Raw genomic sequence first — 18,710 nt, 5'->3', positions numbered from 1 at the left:
AAAGTATCCAGAAGACTCTCTAGAATTTGCAGTCAATGGTAGAAGTCTTGTTATGGGAAAGGAAATAAAAGATGTAGAAATGTGCAGCTCGTGGAGACAAAGGGAAAAAGAAAGGCACTGATCATGATCTGCCAAAGACACCTCCATCTTCTCCCTCTTCTCCTTCTTCTCCATCTTCTTCCTCTTCTCCTTCTTCTACACATTCTAAATCTACTAATATTTTTAAGGGTGAACATAAGCCTCGAATTAAGTTGGATGTAAAGTTTGACTTGCCAAAGTATTTTGGGGAGTTAAATGCCGAGAAACTAGATGATTAGATTCAACAAGTAGAAGTCTATTATAGAGTTCAAAAACTTGTAGATGATGTTGATAGAATTTAGTTAGCCACTATTCAGCTAGGTGGTGTAGCTCTAACTTGTTGGGAGAGTAGGACTCAGCATGAAACATCATAGCATGGTAAGTTCAATTTGTGTTGGTCTGAATTTGTTAGTGCTTTAAAGAAGCAATCCTACCCCCTAGTCCATATGTAGTTGTTAATGATGAACTGCCAACATTTTAGGCAAGGGAAAGGTCAAACTATCCAAGAGTACAACCGTGAGTTTCGTAAAAAGGCTATTTCATTAAATGTCCCATTGTATACCCAAGAAACTTTACTCAAGTATATAGGTGGTCTTTATTCTTACCTAAGGCATTCTATTCTTGTCCTAAATCCTTGTAATTTGGATGTATGTGTCCAAGAAACACATTTGAGTCAAGAGGTAAGGGTACTTTCATTGATAAGTCTAATAAAAAGTCATCTAAATATGAGGAAAAGTCCAAAGGCAAAGGGAAGGATAAAAAGATAGCTATGGTAAAGAAAGAGGGTGAGAAACCAACATGCTCACATTTCAATAAAGAAGGGCATGATGATTCTAAGTGTTGGAAGTTGCATCCTAAAAAGAGGCCAAAGCAATTTGGTGGAAATAAAGGAAAACAGAAGACTGCTACTATAGTACAATAGGATCTTGAATCTGACTCTGGAGATGAAACACAAATTGTTGCCACCAATATCCAAGGTAAAGGAAAAGGTATTTCTCTTTCATCAGCTACCAGTTCTTCTAGCATAAGTGCAAGTATGAGTAAAGATTCTTCTTCTATGAATGATAAGAAAAGGAATGAATTATTTCATATTTGAATTTTCATCAAACAAAATAGGGTAGATATATTATTTGATATGGGTTCTCAAGTGAATTTGATATCTGAGGAAGTTGTTAAGAAGCTTAATTTGACTACAACACCTCATCTAAAGCCATATCCTCTTGGATGGGTTTGCAATGATGCACAGTTATAGGTAACCAAGAATTGTAAGTTAAGATTTTCTATCACTACAAACTTTGTAGATGAGGTAGAAGTTGATGTAGTCCCTCTAGATATTTGTGGTCTTGTACTTGGGAGTCCCTATTTGTATGATTGACAGGCTATCTTCTATAGGGGGGAAAATAAATATCATCTTTATAAAGATAAAATTGAATACATTGTACGGGCACATAAGGTTAACACTAATCTGGCACTAGTTAATGCTGGTTAGATGAAAAGGTTAGTCAACTCTAGTAAGAATTTTGTGTTGATGATTGTAAAAGCTAGAGAAGATGAAACATCTGAGGTAATCAAGAAGCAAGTTCAGGAGCTCATCAATAAATGATTTATCCATCCTAGTACTTCTCCTTGTGAATCTCCTATTGTGTTGGTTCCAAAGAAAGATGGGACTTGCAGAATGTGCATTGACTATAGGGCTCTAAATAAGATAATGGTAAAGAATAGGTACCCTCTTTCTAGAATTGATGATTTACTTGATCAATTGAAACATGCAATTTATTTCACTAATCTAGACTTACACAACAGATATCATCATATAAGAATTGCAGAAAGTGATATTTGGAAAAATGCTTTTAAGGCAAAATAGGGACTTTATGAGTGGTTGATTATGCCATTCGGGCTTTGTAATGCACCAGCTACATTAATGAGAGTCATGAATGATGTCTTTCATCCTTTTATTGATTATTTTTTCATAGTCTATTTAGAAGATATTCTTGTATTCAGTAAGTCTTGTGATGATCATGTAATTCATGTAAAGAAAGTACTTGATGTATTGAGAAAAGAAAAAATCTATGTAAAGATGTCAAAATGTGAATTTGCAAAGACATCTTTAGTGTACTTAGGCTATGTTGTAGGAAATGGTCAATTAAAAGTAGACCTTGTGAAGGTTAAATGTATTGTAAAATGGCCTAAGCCAAGTATAGTTACAGAAGTCAAGAGCTTTTTAGGTTTAGTCTAGTATTGGAGGAAGTTAATTGCAAACTTCTTTTATATTGCATCATCGTTGCATGCACTAACCAATACCAAGGAAAATTTTCAGTAGGGAGTTCCACAATAGAAGGTTTTCGACACTTTAAAGGAAAAGTTGAGCACTACACCAATTTTGACTCTACCTAATTTACATCAACCATTTGAGATTGAGATAGATGTAAGCAGGTTTGCCATGGGAGCTATATTAATGCAAGGAGGTAAACCAGTCTGCTACGACTCTAAAACTTTTTTAGTAGTAGTAAGTAACTATCCTACTTATGATAAGGAAATGTATGCTTTAGTTCAGAGTATTAAAAAATAGAAACATTAATTAATCGAAAAACAAATTGTAATCCACACTAATCACCAGCCACTTTAGTATTTGCACTCACAATCTAAGTTGCAACAAAAGTAGGCACTTTAGGTGGATGGGTTTTTACAATAGTTTAATTTGGTAATTAAGTATAAGAAGGGTTCCCATAACAAAGTAGCAAATATGCTCTCTAGACCTCCTATTCATAATGCCTAGATAATCCTTCAAAATAGTTCTATGGTTCATGAAAGTTTTTAGGAACAATATGCTAATGATGAGGACTTTAAGAATATCTATGTAGATTTAATCCAACCTAAACATGTGGAAGAGAAAGATTACTATGTGCAAGATAACTTATTATATCACTTAGGGAAATTATGCATTCCTAAAGATGAACAAGCACATGTAATCCATTAAGCACACACCTCTTTGGTTGTCAGACATTTCAGGATAAGTAAGACATTAGCTCAATCACAAAAATATTGTTACTGGCCTTGTATGTAGGAAACTATCACCAAGTATATAAAAGGATGTGTATTGTGTGCAACCATCAAACCAAGTAATAGGAAATTGGCTTTGTATGCACCATTACCTATACAATCCTATCCATGGGAAAGTGTTTCTATGGAATTTGTGGGGGTTTACCTATGTCTCGGAAGGGTCATGATTATATGTATGTAGTAGTTGATCGGTTCAGAAAAATATGTATTTTAATGCCTTGTAAGAAGCAAGTCACTACTAAACTAATAGCTCATTTGTACTTCCAAAATGTATGGGTTCATTTTGGGTTATCCACTTCTATTGTATCAGATTGAGATTCTCAATTCTTGGGGGAATTTTGGTCATTTTTGTGGGGACTTATGGAAACCATGCTGAAGAAGAGTACAACCTTCCATCTGTAGACCAACGGACAAACAGAGGTAGTGAATAGGATAGTTGTGCATCTACTTAGAGGTTACTGCAACAAGCATCCTAAGCTATGGGATGACAGTCTTCACTATGTGCAACATGCTTACAATCATGCAACACACTCTTATACAAAGAGGTCTCCTTTTGAGACTTGTTTTGGTTATTTTCCTAAGACACCGATAGATTTTTCTTTTGGAAAGGAAGACATTATTGATGGATGCCACAATGCAGAAAGGGCTTTGAAGTTCATCTAGAAGGTATAGGCAATCCATCATGTAGTAGAAGCACAGTTGGACTAGAGCCAAGCAAAATACAAGGCTCATCATGATAAGCATCGCATCGATCATTAGTTCCAAGTTGGTGATAGAGTTTGGTTACATATCAGTAAGGAAAGAATGCAAGGTGAAGGAAGGAAGCTCAAGCCTATCAGGTATGGTCCTTTTTGAAATCTTGGAAAAGATTGGTACCAATGACTTCCACCTTAATCTTCCTCCATACATGCAAATTTACTCAATTGTCAATGTTCAAAATCTAAAGTTTTATGAGCCTCCAATGATCTTGGATGAAGACATCAGTGTTCAGGTTCCATTAGTTGATGATCTTTCACCAGAGTATATGTCAGAATTGCCAGAAGATGTTATCCTAGATAGGAATGTTAGAACTCTATGAAGAGGACCAATTGAATACCTCCAAGTGGGATTAAAGGGGATGCATCCAAGCAAGGTAAAATGGATGGAGATTGGTAAAGTGAGGGAAAAATACCCTCACTTTCTTTCCAATTAATCCAAACTTTTGGTGGTCTGAAAGCTTCTCAGCGGGAAGGCTTGATCTCGAGGATATTTTTGTCAAAATTGAAGTATCTCCAAAACTCCAATAATCGGCATCCATTCAAAGTTTTGTCCAACCAGGTATAGAGGTCATCAAAAGGTGAAAAAATAATCATCTCAAAAGTGGTCAACAATGGATTTCAAATTGAAGATATCATCGAGAGCTTTCCAATGACATTCATTTCATCAAAAATGGAACATGTATGCGAAAGATATGCCTGATCGAAGTTTGAGATGATGAGATGGAAAAAAAAATTAATATATTTTTAAAAAATAATACAATAAGATAAAATAAAAAATAAAAATATATAAATGTAAAAGTATTTTGGTGGTCGACAGGGTTGAACCTACGACCACCAATCTCTAAGATCTGGCCGGTAGCCATTGCACTGTTGGCAAGCTTCCATTGTACCACTGGGAAGCTTCAAAACCACTATAACAAATGTTTAATTTAAACTTTTAATGCCACCTAGTTGGTTGGAAAGAGGGTCGGACGTCGATGGGGTTTGAACCCCCCAAATAGTCGACTCCAACCAAAAGACCTTTGCCAATGTGCCATGTTTTCAGTTTGTTATATATCTAACAAACATTTTGTTTATGTTTGAATAAACTGCCCACCACCTTATTAAAATAGGTTTTTTTGTTAATTATTAACCTCCAAAAATTGATGTAAGGCCAAAATTGAAAAATGGCCAAGGGGTTATAATGAGATGTAATCTGTTAAAAAGAATTACTATTATATTTTTTTGTTTTAGCCTAGTTTAGGCTAATTTTGTATTTAAAAGGGGGGTAGGAGGCCATTTTCAAGGCATGAAAATTATTCTGAACAACCAAATGATGAGGAGACTATGATTTTGGAGAAGTGCTGATTATTCCTAAACATTAGAGAATATTGTTGCATGTGCTTGAAGAGAATTATTTCAAATCACTTGTAATTAATTTCTTGGAGTCAATCAGATAAGTCCCCCTATTGGAGCTAGACCCAAAGACGTAGTCCATATCGGATAAACTTCGAAGTCAAATGTGGTGTGTCTCTATCTCTCTTTTCTCCTTCTATCATTCTATTTTGCATTTTTCTTTTATTTCAATTATGTTAATTTTATTCGTTAAATATTTTAAATTAACTTTATGTAATTGGTCAAAATTCCTCTGTAATATTCCTAGATCCTAGAAATTAGATCAACTTTACTCTATAATCCTTTTGGTAAATTTTTGCCTTCATCTTGTCCACCATAGTATATCAAGATGTGATCTTCGGTGTACCATTCTTCCATCTGTCTACATAGATACAATCCCACCACAACAAAGCATGTCCCTTCAACTTCGACTTTTCTATCTTCACTTTGTCCTTCTCTTCTATCCCTTCACACTCAAAGAAATTTTCAATCTCTCTGAACTAATCTACTACCTCTTCATCATGCATCTTCCCTCCATACATAGGTAAGTCTGTCCTTACCCTTCTATCTCCATTCCTAATGGCTTTTTTCAACTTAGCCATCATTACTTCCTCAAAGTCCTCTTCTTCTTCTTCCTCTTCTTTATCTCTGATTTCTTCATCCAATCTGATTCTTTTATGCTTCTTCTCTAGTGTTGATAGCCTCTCCATCATAGACCTTATCAATCTATCTTTCTCAGCATTCTCTTTGTCCCTTTGGTCTAATGATGCCCTTAACTTTTTGTTATCTGCTGCTTGTTCTTTCACTATCTTTGTCAACTCCATATTTATCAACCTTGTAGGAATCTTTTCTTCTCCTTTAGACATGGCTGCTTGATCAACTTGGTACTTCACAACACCACTGTTACTTTCACAAGACCTTTCTTGCTCTGATACCACTTGATGCAGTAGGGTAGGGTGAAAGCTATTTATAACACAATAAGATTTAAAAACTTATGAGGTTTAGGCACTCTAGCCTATTAACCATGTCAATACTTCAAGGATCTAGTTTGTTAAGACAATCTTCAAGGCTCCTAAAATGAATGCTTTGGTTTATAAAATTTAAAAAACTTAGGTTCAATTACAATTCAATACCCTTACTCCACAAAATCTCTTTGAAATCAACTCAAAGCCAATACTCTACCTATTTGGCCTACTATATACTTGAAAAGTGGATAACTCTTCCTTTTCTCAAGACACTAAGTAAGACAATGACATTTTTAGACACCCTTTACCAAGTTCTCAAACATAACCAAGGCTTCCATATAGTTACTTTGGATCAACGTGCCCATTCAACATTGATACCCTATTTTTAATGCATAAGGATACCCAATTTAACAAGGGCAGTACAAATGTGAAATCTCCTAGCACTCCCAATTCCTAGACAATAGTTTCTTATTCCTCTGATTGCTAAAATCTAAAAGGAATCATTGAGGATCTTATTTGTAGGGTCAATGGATTTCCTATGGGTGGCAAAAACTGGTGCAAATAAGCTCGCATGAATGATGAAACCAACTTGAAGAAATTCTTCAATTTTCAAGAGGAACCAATTTGAATGTGTGGAGGGTTTTCCAGGTAATACCTTCCCAAGCCCTGGGATATCATCTGATATGATATTATGAGATACATTACAGTCAAGGATCTATTTTAGGTACTTTCTTTCTACCATGTCCCCATCCTCAACCATTTCAAAATTTGTAATCAAATATCCTTCCCATTCCTATTACTGAATTCTTTGGAGGATAGTATTTTAATGGCAAGGAGAAGGAAGGTGGAGGGTAAACCCTTTTACGTCATCTACTAGGGTTTCATAAATAAATTATATACCCATGACCTTGCCCAAAACCCATTGCTCCTAGTTAACTCTCTAGCTACTACTACCACCCAAGTCTCTCTTGACCCTGTCCCTAACCTAGACCATTAAAAATCAACAAAACCCCCAATCCTAAGGTTAAAATTATTCTCATTGATTCTGACATGAAAAATGGGAAGAGAAAATAGAAAGTTCAAAGAACCATCAAACACCTCCAATTGAACAAGATTAAGTCCACCCAAAAATAGACTTTTATCTTAGAGTCAACTAAAAGTGGCATTAAACCCCTTAAGAGGAAGAAACCCCACAATGACATTGGCAAGAAGTTTGGGTCCAATCCTCCAACCCCACCGATATCTCTAACACCCTTGAGGCTAACCCTTCCCCAGCTAGAAGTGGTGGTGAGGACATTACCTCCCCCATGAAAGACACTCCTAAAGTGGGGAGTAAAAAATAAAATCATAGTCATGAATGGAGTCATTGCAAGGGTTAGCTAGATAGACTTGAATAGTCAATGAAGGATTTAATAGATAATCACATGGGCATTTGTTAAAAATTTGAAATATTGACCAAGTTTTCCCCTAAAGTGGCTGCCAGGGTAACTCATTGTAAGTTTGGTTAATAAGTGATAAAATTTACACACTAAATGGGGATTAAATGAACCTAAAAAGATAATTGTTTTGATGTTCTTGCCCATGCCTTGAGCGCTTGTACAGGCTAGGATGGGAGTAGTGATAACACATGGTTGCGACCGTGCATTTCGTAGTATGCCTCGTTAGTATGAGAGGATAGTAGTGGCCACATGAGATCAGTATGGACCTATGGAGTTTAGCTAATTGCCAGGGTAACTTGTACGTGATAAATGTGATGACACTTTTCCACTTGTAGAGTAGGTTTCCTACATGTCTTTCTGTGCCTCTGGGAATTAGATGTCGATTTTGTGTGTGATTGGAACCTTTGAGTTAGTATACTTTTAGGATTCCTAGACTATAAGATTTGTGCTATGTGTTATGGATAGCCTATTTGGGACTTGAGATTATCTCCTCAGCATGGTGGGAGTGGACCACTTGGGTACCACGCGGTCGAGTGGTAGTGTATTTTTCACTCTTATCATTTGAGATTCATTGAGACATCGTGGTTGATGCGTCCTTCATGATGGTAGATATGTATCCTTTCATTGATGATTAGCATTTGTTAGATGGTGTTATCTTATTCTTATATTTGCATGTTAGATTACTTCTACATATGATGTTGTATATGTTAGGAGTGACATTCCTACTATGTTAATACCGATGATCTTTTCAGTGATTTAGGATGTTACGCACGGAGGGATGGCTAGGGCCCATGATGGTCTAATGATGCTATTAATAGTTGGGAGGAATCGTGCACTTAGTTTATTTTGTTTGATCTTTATGATGGATGTATATGTCTTCTATGATGATGTATCATATGATTATCTCTACTTTGATGTATCATAGATTGGAATAGGATGATGTACCTTATTTCACATATGTATATTCTTTTAAGTCTTCATACCCTGTGACATGTACAGTGGATAATTGAGCATTTGGAAATGTAATGTATGAACATTGGACTTATCATTATTATTCATGTGGATGTTGTACTAGATGAATTCATGTATGTTAGTTAGTTTAGATGTAACTCAACATTAAGGGATTCTTAAAGAATGAAATCGGTTATGTATGTTATGTTTATTTTAGATAGACATTGCTATTGCTTCCGTTATTATGTACAAGTTATATGTGGTATTTACTTTCATGTTATAAAAAAATAAAAAATGTACCAAAATTAGTAAAATTCTAGGTTAATTCTTTGGATCCCTTGGTGGGGCATTACAATGTTCTTGCCCATTCCTTGAGTGCTAGCACAGACTAGAATGGGAGTAGAGAGAATGCTTGGTTACGACCTTGCATGTCATAGTATGCCTTGTCAGTATGAGAGGATACTAGTGGCCACATAGGGATCACTAGGGACCTTGGAGTCCTAAGCTAACTGCTAGGGTAACTTCTACATGATTCATGCAATGACACTTGCCCACTTACATAGTAGGTTTCCTACATGTCTTATGTGCCTCTGGGTCTAGATGTCAATCTACGTGTTGGAACCTTTGAGTTAGTATACTTTTAAGATTTCTTAGACTTAGAGAGTATTTGTGATATGTGATTTGATATCATATTTGGGACTTTAGACTATCTCCTCAACGTGGTGGGAGTGGACCATTTAGGTTCCACACAATCAGGTGGTAGTGCTTTTTCACTCTTACCATTGAGATTCATCCATAGTCACCATGGCTAGACCTTATTGGGATGTTATTTACCATATTTAGGTGATGTTATTTGTTGATACATTTCTTTATATTGATGATTAGCATGTTAGATTTCTTTATGCATATGTTGTAGCATGTTTTAGTAGTGACGTCCCTATTACAATGGTACTAATGATATAATCGGTTGCTTGGGATGTTATGCACAGGGGATGGGTAGGGCCCATAATGGTCTAATGATGCTATTGATGGTTGGGAGGAACTGCACACTTAGTTAGATGTGTTTTATGATGGATAGTTTTATTTCATGTTGGATGTTTATATCTTTTATGATGGATGGATGTATCATGTATGGTAGATGGTTTCATTTATTTTATTGTACTTTGTATCATGGATTCGAGGAGGATGATATATCTTTATATGTATATTCTTTTAGCTTTTCATACCCTATGACATGTATAGTGGATGATTGAGCATTCTAGTTCTAGATTTTATTTGCCAAGAGGCATTTGGAACAAATGTATATTATGGACTTTGGACTTTCTATTATTCTTTCATGTGGATGTGGTAGTTGTTAGATTTAGTATTAATTAGATTTAAATTTGATTCAATGTCTTGAGATCCTTAAGAAATGTAACTTGTTATGTATGCTTATAGTTGATTGTATATTATTACTTCCACTACTATGTTTTTGATGTGCATGTTATACTTTCTCGTTTCAAAAAAAAATGTTGGAAAATTTAGTAAAACTTTAGGTCATTTCTTTTGGGGTCCCTTAGTAAGGCATTACATGCAACTTGAATTTTTGAAATGTTTTTTTATTTTTCTTTTATATACATTACAATCATTATTCTAGAGTAATCATCAACAAAGAGAATAATACAATTTTCTCCACTATAACTTCATGTTCCAATAAGTCCACATAAGTCTATATGCCCAAGCTCTAAGACTTTTTCTAAATGATAGTTTTTTCTTTTGAAACTAGTTTTTCCCATCTTAACAATTTGGCAATTCTTTAATAGACCCATATCAGGTTTCCTCAAGCTAGGAATACCTCTTACTCTTTTGAGTTTTCTTATCCTAACCAGATTATCAAAGTTTATATGATATAATCTTTTGTTACATAGTCATTTTTCCTCTACTTGAGTAATAAAACATGAACTTTCATTGAGATCAAGATAAAATAGATTACCTTTTGTTCACTTGCCAAATCCAATAAGATTTCCTTTACCATCCATTAGTTTGGCCTTTCCATCCATGAATTCTACCTTTAATCCAATGTTATTTAGCTATGCCACACTTAGTAGATTATGCTTTATTCCTTCAACTCAATAAGAATTATCACATACAAGTTCATTGGTCAAAGAGATACAACCTCTTCCTTTTATGTTACAAGGTTCATTGTTTCCAAATCTTACACTACCACCATGATAATATTTCATGTGCTAAAATTTTGTCTTGTCTCCAATCATATCATGTGAATAACCATTGTAAAAAATCCATGTATTATTTTTCCTAACATGAGATATAAGTGCCAAATTATCTCCATCATCAAATTCATCTTTTACAGCAATATATACCATTTCATCTTCACTGTTATCAAAATCTTTGGCCATAAAACAAGATTTCTTACCTTTGTCCTTGTAGCTCTTGAATTTCTTCTTGGTTTTGTACTTGTTGTTTTTCTTCTCATCCTTGTGTTCTCTATTTGGACACCTAGTAGTAATGTGGCCAATTTCTTCACAAGAAAAATAGATTAGTGGAGTCTTTCCTTTGTACTTTCCTCTACCTTTGGAGTATTTCTTTGCAAATAGGGCTTCAAAAATTTCATGATCACTGTCAGAACTTTCTTTAGTTTCTCCTTCACTTCCTAATTGATTGGCCTTTGATTTCTAACTCTTTTCTTTGAGTGAGATTTTGGCTTCAAATGTAGATTTAATATTCTTAGAACTAGGAACATAGTTGTCATAGTTATCCAACTCAAAAGCTATCAATTTTCCAAATAGAGCATCCAAAGTTATTTGTTTATTTGGATCACATCTCATTTCTTGAATAGCTAACACTCTAATTGCATAAATAGGAAGAAGAGTTCTCAGTGCCTTGCTAACAACTATTGTTTCATCAATGTCTCCTCCAGATGCTTTGATTGCACTCACACTAGCTTTGATTCTTTCCATATACTTTGAAAAGTTTTCATCTTCTTTCATTTTCATCTCATCAAATTGTCCTTTGAGACTTTATGCTTTCACTCTTCTTACATTTGTTATCTCCACCATAGATTTCTTTTAGTTTGGTCCACATTGCATGATTTGTTTTGTAGTCTTCTACTTTATCAAATTCAACATAATTGAGAGCAAATGATGTATCAATCATCATAACATTATGATTCTTTTTTTTAGCAATGTCTTCCACTAATAATGTTTTGGTAGGAGTCTTATATTCAACATCAAGATATTTACACAATGAATCACTAATAGTTTCTAGATTTAATCTCATAAGTCCTTTCCATGCTATAAAATTATCTTGTTTTAACTTGGGAATCTCTCTTCTATAAGACATCCTAATCTTTAGCTTAGGTCCTTGAAACTTTTTCTACAAGCACTAAAACAACTATGATACCAATTGTTGGAAATATAAGAGGAGTAGCTGAGAGGGCAAGGGTGAATTAGTTACCAGAAAAATAAATCATGATCACTTAGATGTTAGTACACAATAGTTTTTTGAAAACTTAATTATGCAAATGCTCGATAATTAAAGAAATGTTGAAACTTGGTAAAAACTATAATTGCTTGGTAAACATTAAACATGTAAATCTTAAGATTTTATCTATGATCATCATTAGTTGCAAATGAAAAAAGTGAATAGCATGAACACATTTGACACCAATATTTAATATGAAAATTCAATTTGGGAAAAACTACCAATTGCAACTAGTTACTATTTTCACTCTTTTGAAGTGAGCCCTATTAGGAGCCAACCCTATTAAATGTTACAAAGCACATTTTTAAGTGAGACCCTATTAGAGGATTTAACCACCCTGTTAGGAGTGGCCTTGTTAGAGGTCTTTAGAAAATTCAATAGAACTACCACCTTGTTAGAGGATTTACAAATAGTTGTTAAGCCAACTCTGTTAGGAGATTTAGATCACTACTACAATGGTTAGGGAGTAAAAATGACATGACATGATTTGAATGAAACTAAATTGTTGATTATAAGTCTCAATTCTGACTTGTACTTGATCCTTCATGATCAAATGTATCATTTCAGCTTCACAAGGATATTTTTCTTATCCTTCTAATTCACTTCCTCTTTGCATCATAAGATCTTCAAACCTTCCATGCATTCACACATAGGTCACACATTCTAGCCCACAACTTGACCCTTTATTTATATCTTTTATTTTGTCAAGTTGGCTCAACTACAACTTATAACAATTAATATTCATCTTCTCGATTGGCTAGAACCATCAGATAAATCATTTAAACTTAATATGCCAAAATTAGAAAATCCTTCGTTAGCTGACCCTGCTTGGTAGACACTAACCAGAAGTGATTTTTCTACGTTAACCAAGTGAACTTTCTTAACACTATATACTTACAAAGTTCCTTTGGTAACTAAGTGAGTTTGGTTAACACTCATCTTCCGTAGGCTTTCCTTTGATGCCTGAGTGAACTCACTAGATACTTCCTTCTAAACTAGACGAACTCTAGATTACTCGATAGCCACAAAAAACTATTGTCAATGCCTAAGAGAGCTCAAAATACACTGACTAGTTTAATGATATGACATTTTGTGTAACATCAAAGGCAATACACAATCAATCAATTGTATCCAACATTAGGTACTTCTCATAAAATGTGAGTCAAGCTAAAGGATATCTATGGAGGAGATGACAATGTGAGGAGAGCCAAGGTAGAATGTCTTAGAGGCCAGTTTGATTAGATGAAGATGAGAGAATGAAACCAAAGAAAAATACAATAAAAGAATCAAAGTGTTAGTGCAATTAGAGCCTCTTGGGGGAAAATTGATGATGTAACAATGGTCAACAAGGTACTCAAAACTATTCTTCTTAGATCTACATACTTAGAGTTTTAGCTATTCAAGAAATGAGATGTGATCCCAAGAATGACATAACTTTGGATGCATAAGTGGGAAGGTTGATGGTGTAGGAGCACCCACATAAAGTATTAGGTTAAAGTTTTATATAAAGTATTTAGGTCAATTAGGTCAAGTTTTATGTATTTAGGTCAAGTTTTATGCATGAGCCAACTTGAGAAATTTATCTTGATTTCATCGTTAGGATAAGATAATTTTCTTGAGATTTGTATAGATCATTGTGGGGTCATTCTTCCCCATTCTATACTGATCTAAAATTTTCTATAAGTTGTTTTTCCTATTTTGTAATAATCTAGAAGGTTTCGTAGATTATGTTAGCAAGTATAAATAGAGTTTTAGGTTTAGGTTTAGGTCAATTTGGAGAGAAATTTTTTTGGATACAAAGTTATGAAGAGAAGAAAATTGTAGGAAGAGCTAATATATGTATTGTTCATTTGATAAATTAAATTAGAAGAATTTTATAATCTATCTCTTGCTGGTTCTGGTTCCTATTTCTATTGTGTTTGCTTCTGTTGTGTTTTACCTCTGCATCATTTTTGGTATCAAAGCTTGGGGATAGCTCTTGAGGCAATTAGATTTTATGTTTGGATTAGAGTCAAAAGATGAAACATCAAACATGGTCACCAATGTTGAACTGACAAAGAAGATGAAAGAACAAGAGAAAATCAATAAGTGGTTATTAGATGAATTTGAGAAGATGAAGGGCCGGATGGAAAAGAAAGTAAAGGTTTCCTTAGAGCAAGAGGAAGAAGGGGAAGAAGAGGATACCCCAGAGAAAGAGGTGGTTAACTTACCTACAGACCAAAGATACTTTATAGAAGCCCTTGAGAGAGTTGGTAAGAAGGATGCCAAAGGTGACCTACCCATCTTCGCAGGAAAGATGGATGTTGATTTTGTTATAGATTGGATAGAAGCCTTGAACAACCATTTTGAATGTGAAAATATAGCAGAGAAGGATAAGGTAAAAATTGTCAAGTCAAAGTTGAAGGGACCAACCCTCAGTTGGTGGAATTCCATTCAAGGAGAAAGGGTCAAAGAAGGTAAGAACATGATAACTTCATGGGAAAGGATGTGTGCCAAGGTGAGAGAAACATACTTACCTGAGGATTATGAAATCCAACTTCATCAAAGGAGACAAAGTTTAAGACAAAAGGAGCTAGATGTCACTGCCTATACTGAAGAATTTCAAAAATTAAGCCTAAGGTCAAAGCAGAGTGAATGTGAAAGTATAAAAGTTGCTAGATATCTCAATAGATTGAGGTTAAACATTCAAGAAGAACTTAATTTATTATGTCTAGATATAGTATAGAAATGATATCGACTAGCATTGAAGGTGGAAGCCAAATTGAAAAGAAGGCAAGAACAAAATAGTAGAGGAAGAGGTAGAAATCAAAGGGGAAGAGGACAAAACCATGAAGATCATAAGGAGATAAAGCAAGAAACTAGTCAAAGTGAAGGAAATTTTAGAGGTAGCTTTAGAGGTAGAAGAGGAAATTCAAGAGGTGGATTTGGTGGTAGAAGGGCAAGTTCAATTGTTTGTTTCAATTGTAATAAGGAGGGACATTATGCATCTAGGTGTCCAGATAGAGAAAGTTCAAGTTCACAAGGTGAAAGAAGAACCCATTTGGTACAAGATGATGACTACCAAGAGAAGGAGATGGCTGACTTAGATAGTGTACCTAAAAGAGGAGAAAGTTTAATGATGAGAAGAACACTTTTGAAAGTGCCTACTACCATGGAACCACCACAAAGGAAAACTATCTTTAGGACTGCTTGCAAATCTGGAGGTAAGGTATGTAAAGTCATTATTGATTCAGGGTCTACTAAGAATTTAGTTTCTCTTAAGATGGTTGAGAAGTTAAAACTTTTGAGAATACCTCATCCTTTTCCTTATAAGGTTTCATGGCTAATGAAGGGTCAACAAACTCTCGTAAATAAGCAAGCAGGGGTTGATTTTCAGATTGAAAAGTATAAGGACAGAATTTTGTGTGATATAGTTTATATGGATGCATGCCACCTATTATTTGGTAGGCCCTAGAAATATGATTTAAAGGCACAACATGATGGAAAACTCAATATATACACCATCAAGAAGGATGGTAAGGTGATTAGATTGATTCCATTTGCTGATCATGAGGAAGTGGAAGAAAATAAGGAGAGGGAAGCCAAAAGTATGATGGTTAATAAAAAGGAATTCTTATGAGACATGAAGGATGAACCTAAACCTTGTTTTCTTTTGATGCCTAACCCATAACCACAAGAAATCATTGGAAAAGATAGAAAGGAGGTTGAAACAAAGAAGGCAATTCCTAATGAAGTGAAAGAACTTTTGGATAAATATGAAGGTTTGATTTCAGAAGGTATGGCAAAATATTTACCGCCTATATGAGACATTAGTCATTGTATTGATTTCATTCCTTGAGCTACTTCACCCAATAAGGTTGTATACAAGATGACACCACAGCAAAATGAAGAGATTGCCAAACAAGTAAAGGAGTTACTCAATTCTGGCTTGATTATGAAAAGCTTAAGCCTGTGTGTTGTACCTACTATTTTGGCACCTAAGAAGGAAGGAACCTAGAGGTTATGCATTGATTCTAGAGCCATTAATTAGATTAAAATCAGATATAGGTTTCCAATGCCAAGAATTGAAGATTTTCTTGATTGTTTGGGAGGTGCAAAGTATTTCTCCAAGATTGACTTAGAAAGTGGGTACCATCAAATAAGGATAAGAGCTAGAGATGAGTGGAATATGGAATTCAAAACCAATGATGGATTATATGAATGGAAGGTAATGTCATTTGGACTCTCCAATGATCCTAGTACCTTTATGAGACTTATGAATGAAATACTCAAGGACTTCAATGGCAAGTTTGTCATAGTATATTTAGATGACATATTAATTTTAAGCAAGACAAAGGAAGAACACCTAGAGAACATTGACATGGTTTTGAGGAGACTTCATGAGGAGAAATTGGTAATAAATTTGGAAAAATGTTTGTTTATGCAAGAGGAGTTGACATATCTAGGTTTTGTGATCTCCCAAGGTTGCTTGAAGATGGATAAAGAAAAGGTAAGTGCTATACTATCCTAGCCACCCCCAAAAATAATTGGATATGTTAGAAGCTTTCATGGTCTTGCTACATTTTATAGAAAATTCATAAAAAATTTCAGTCATATATGTTCTCCTATGTTAGAAACTATTAAAGGAGGAAGGAAGTGTAAGTTTGCATGGAGTCAATCAGCAAATGAAGCTTTTGAGTTGCTTAAGAACAAGGTTAGTGAGCAGCCAATTCTTTCTTTACCTAATTTTAACAAAGTTTTCCAAGTAGAATGTGATGCTAACAAGGTTGCTATAGGGGTAGTTCTTAGTCAAGAAGGAAAACTAGTGGCTTTTTCAAGTGAAAAACTCAACGAAGCCAAGCAAAAATACTCTTCATATGATTTAGAAATGTATGCATTGGTTCAAGCTCTCAAAAGGTGGAGACATTACTTATTGCCAAAGGAGTTTGTTGTGTATACTGATAACCAAGCACTTAGTTTTCTAAATAGCCAAGAAAAATTAAGTCATAGGCACATGAAATGAATGGAGTATTTGCAGGCCTATACCTTCACCATCAAGCATAAGAAGGGCATATCAAATAAGGTTTCTGATGGTCTTAGTAGAAAGAATCTGACTATCTCCTAGATACAACTAGAAAGTGTGGAAATTGAAGCACTCAAGGACATGTATGTAGCAGATCTAGATTTTGGTGACATCTACAAGGTATGTATGGAGTTTGGTGAGAGATACCATTCTAATTTTCCTAATTTCTTGATACAAGATAGACTTCTTTTCAAAGGAGGACAACTATGTGTACCCAGGTGCTCTATGAGAAAAAAGATTATCAAAGAGAAGCACAGTGGAACAATGGGTGGACATTTTGGTTTGGATACAACCTTAGAATTGGTTAGAAGGTACTACTATTAGCCTAAAATTCATACTGATGTGAGAAACTTTGTGGCAACATGTATGATTTGTCAAAGGGCCAAAGGAAGGACTACAAATGTTGGGCTTTATCAACCTTTGCCAATACCATCTAGACCTTGGGAAAGCATAATGATGGATTTTGTATTAGGGCTACCACAGACACAAAAGGGGTATGATAGTGTATTTGTTGTAGTAGATAGGTTTAGAAAAATGGCTCACTTCTTACCCTCTAATTCAACCAATGATGCTTCTCATATAGCAAATCTCTTTTTCAAGGAAGTCATAAGGATTCATGGGCTACTCCTCAATATAGTTTCAAATAGGGATGTGAAGTTCATAGGACACTTGTGGAGAACTTTATGGAGGAAACTTGGAACCAATTTATCATTTTCATTAGCCTACCACCCTGAAACTGATGGCCAAAAAAAGGTAGTTAATAGAACATTGGGCAATTTGTTAAGAACACTCACAAGACAACATGCAGCAAAATGGGATGTAATCCTACCCCAAGCTGAATATGCATATAATGACTCCATCAATAGAAGTATAGGAAAGTCACCATTTCAAGTGGTATATGGAATTCATCCTAGAGGGATTTTTGAGTTAAGAGATATGAGTTCATAGCAACAAGTTAGTGCCCAAGGAGAAGAATTTTCTATTGCCATAAAAGAAATCCACAATGAAGTCAAAGAATAACTCCAAAATACCTCTAACAAGTATAAGAAGCATGCAGATCAGAAATGGAGACATTTAGAATTTGAAGCGGGAGATTTAGTATGGGTAAATCTCAAGAAGGAGATGCTACCAAAAGGTAAATCTACCAAACTTATGTTGAGAAAACTAGGTCCTTGTAAAATATTAAAGAAGTTTGTACCAAATGCTTATGAGATTCAATTGCCACCTGAAATTGGCATTTCTCCCATCTTCAATATAGCAGACCTCGGACCATTCAAAGCACCCATTGAAGAAATTGATACAGGATAGATTGCTAATACAGAAGACATTCAACGTCTACCATTTAAGTAGACACCACAACTAGATAGGATACTTGACACCAAAGTCATTAAGCAACGAAAAGGAAAGGAGTCCGATCAGTATTTGGTAAAACTCAAAGGTTATTTAGATGTAGATGCTATGTGGATGACTGAACAAGATATCAAGAAGCAAGGTACAACTCTACAAGAGCTCATCTCAAGTGGGCTTGAGATTAAATTTCCTA

Source organism: Cupressus sempervirens, chromosome 10 (assembly GCF_028749045.1).
Source record: "Cupressus sempervirens isolate cs-2001-9-10 chromosome 10, ASM2874904v1, whole genome shotgun sequence".
NCBI lineage: Eukaryota > Viridiplantae > Streptophyta > Pinopsida > Cupressales > Cupressaceae > Cupressus > Cupressus sempervirens.
Note: the sequence above shows the minus strand (reverse complement) of the source record.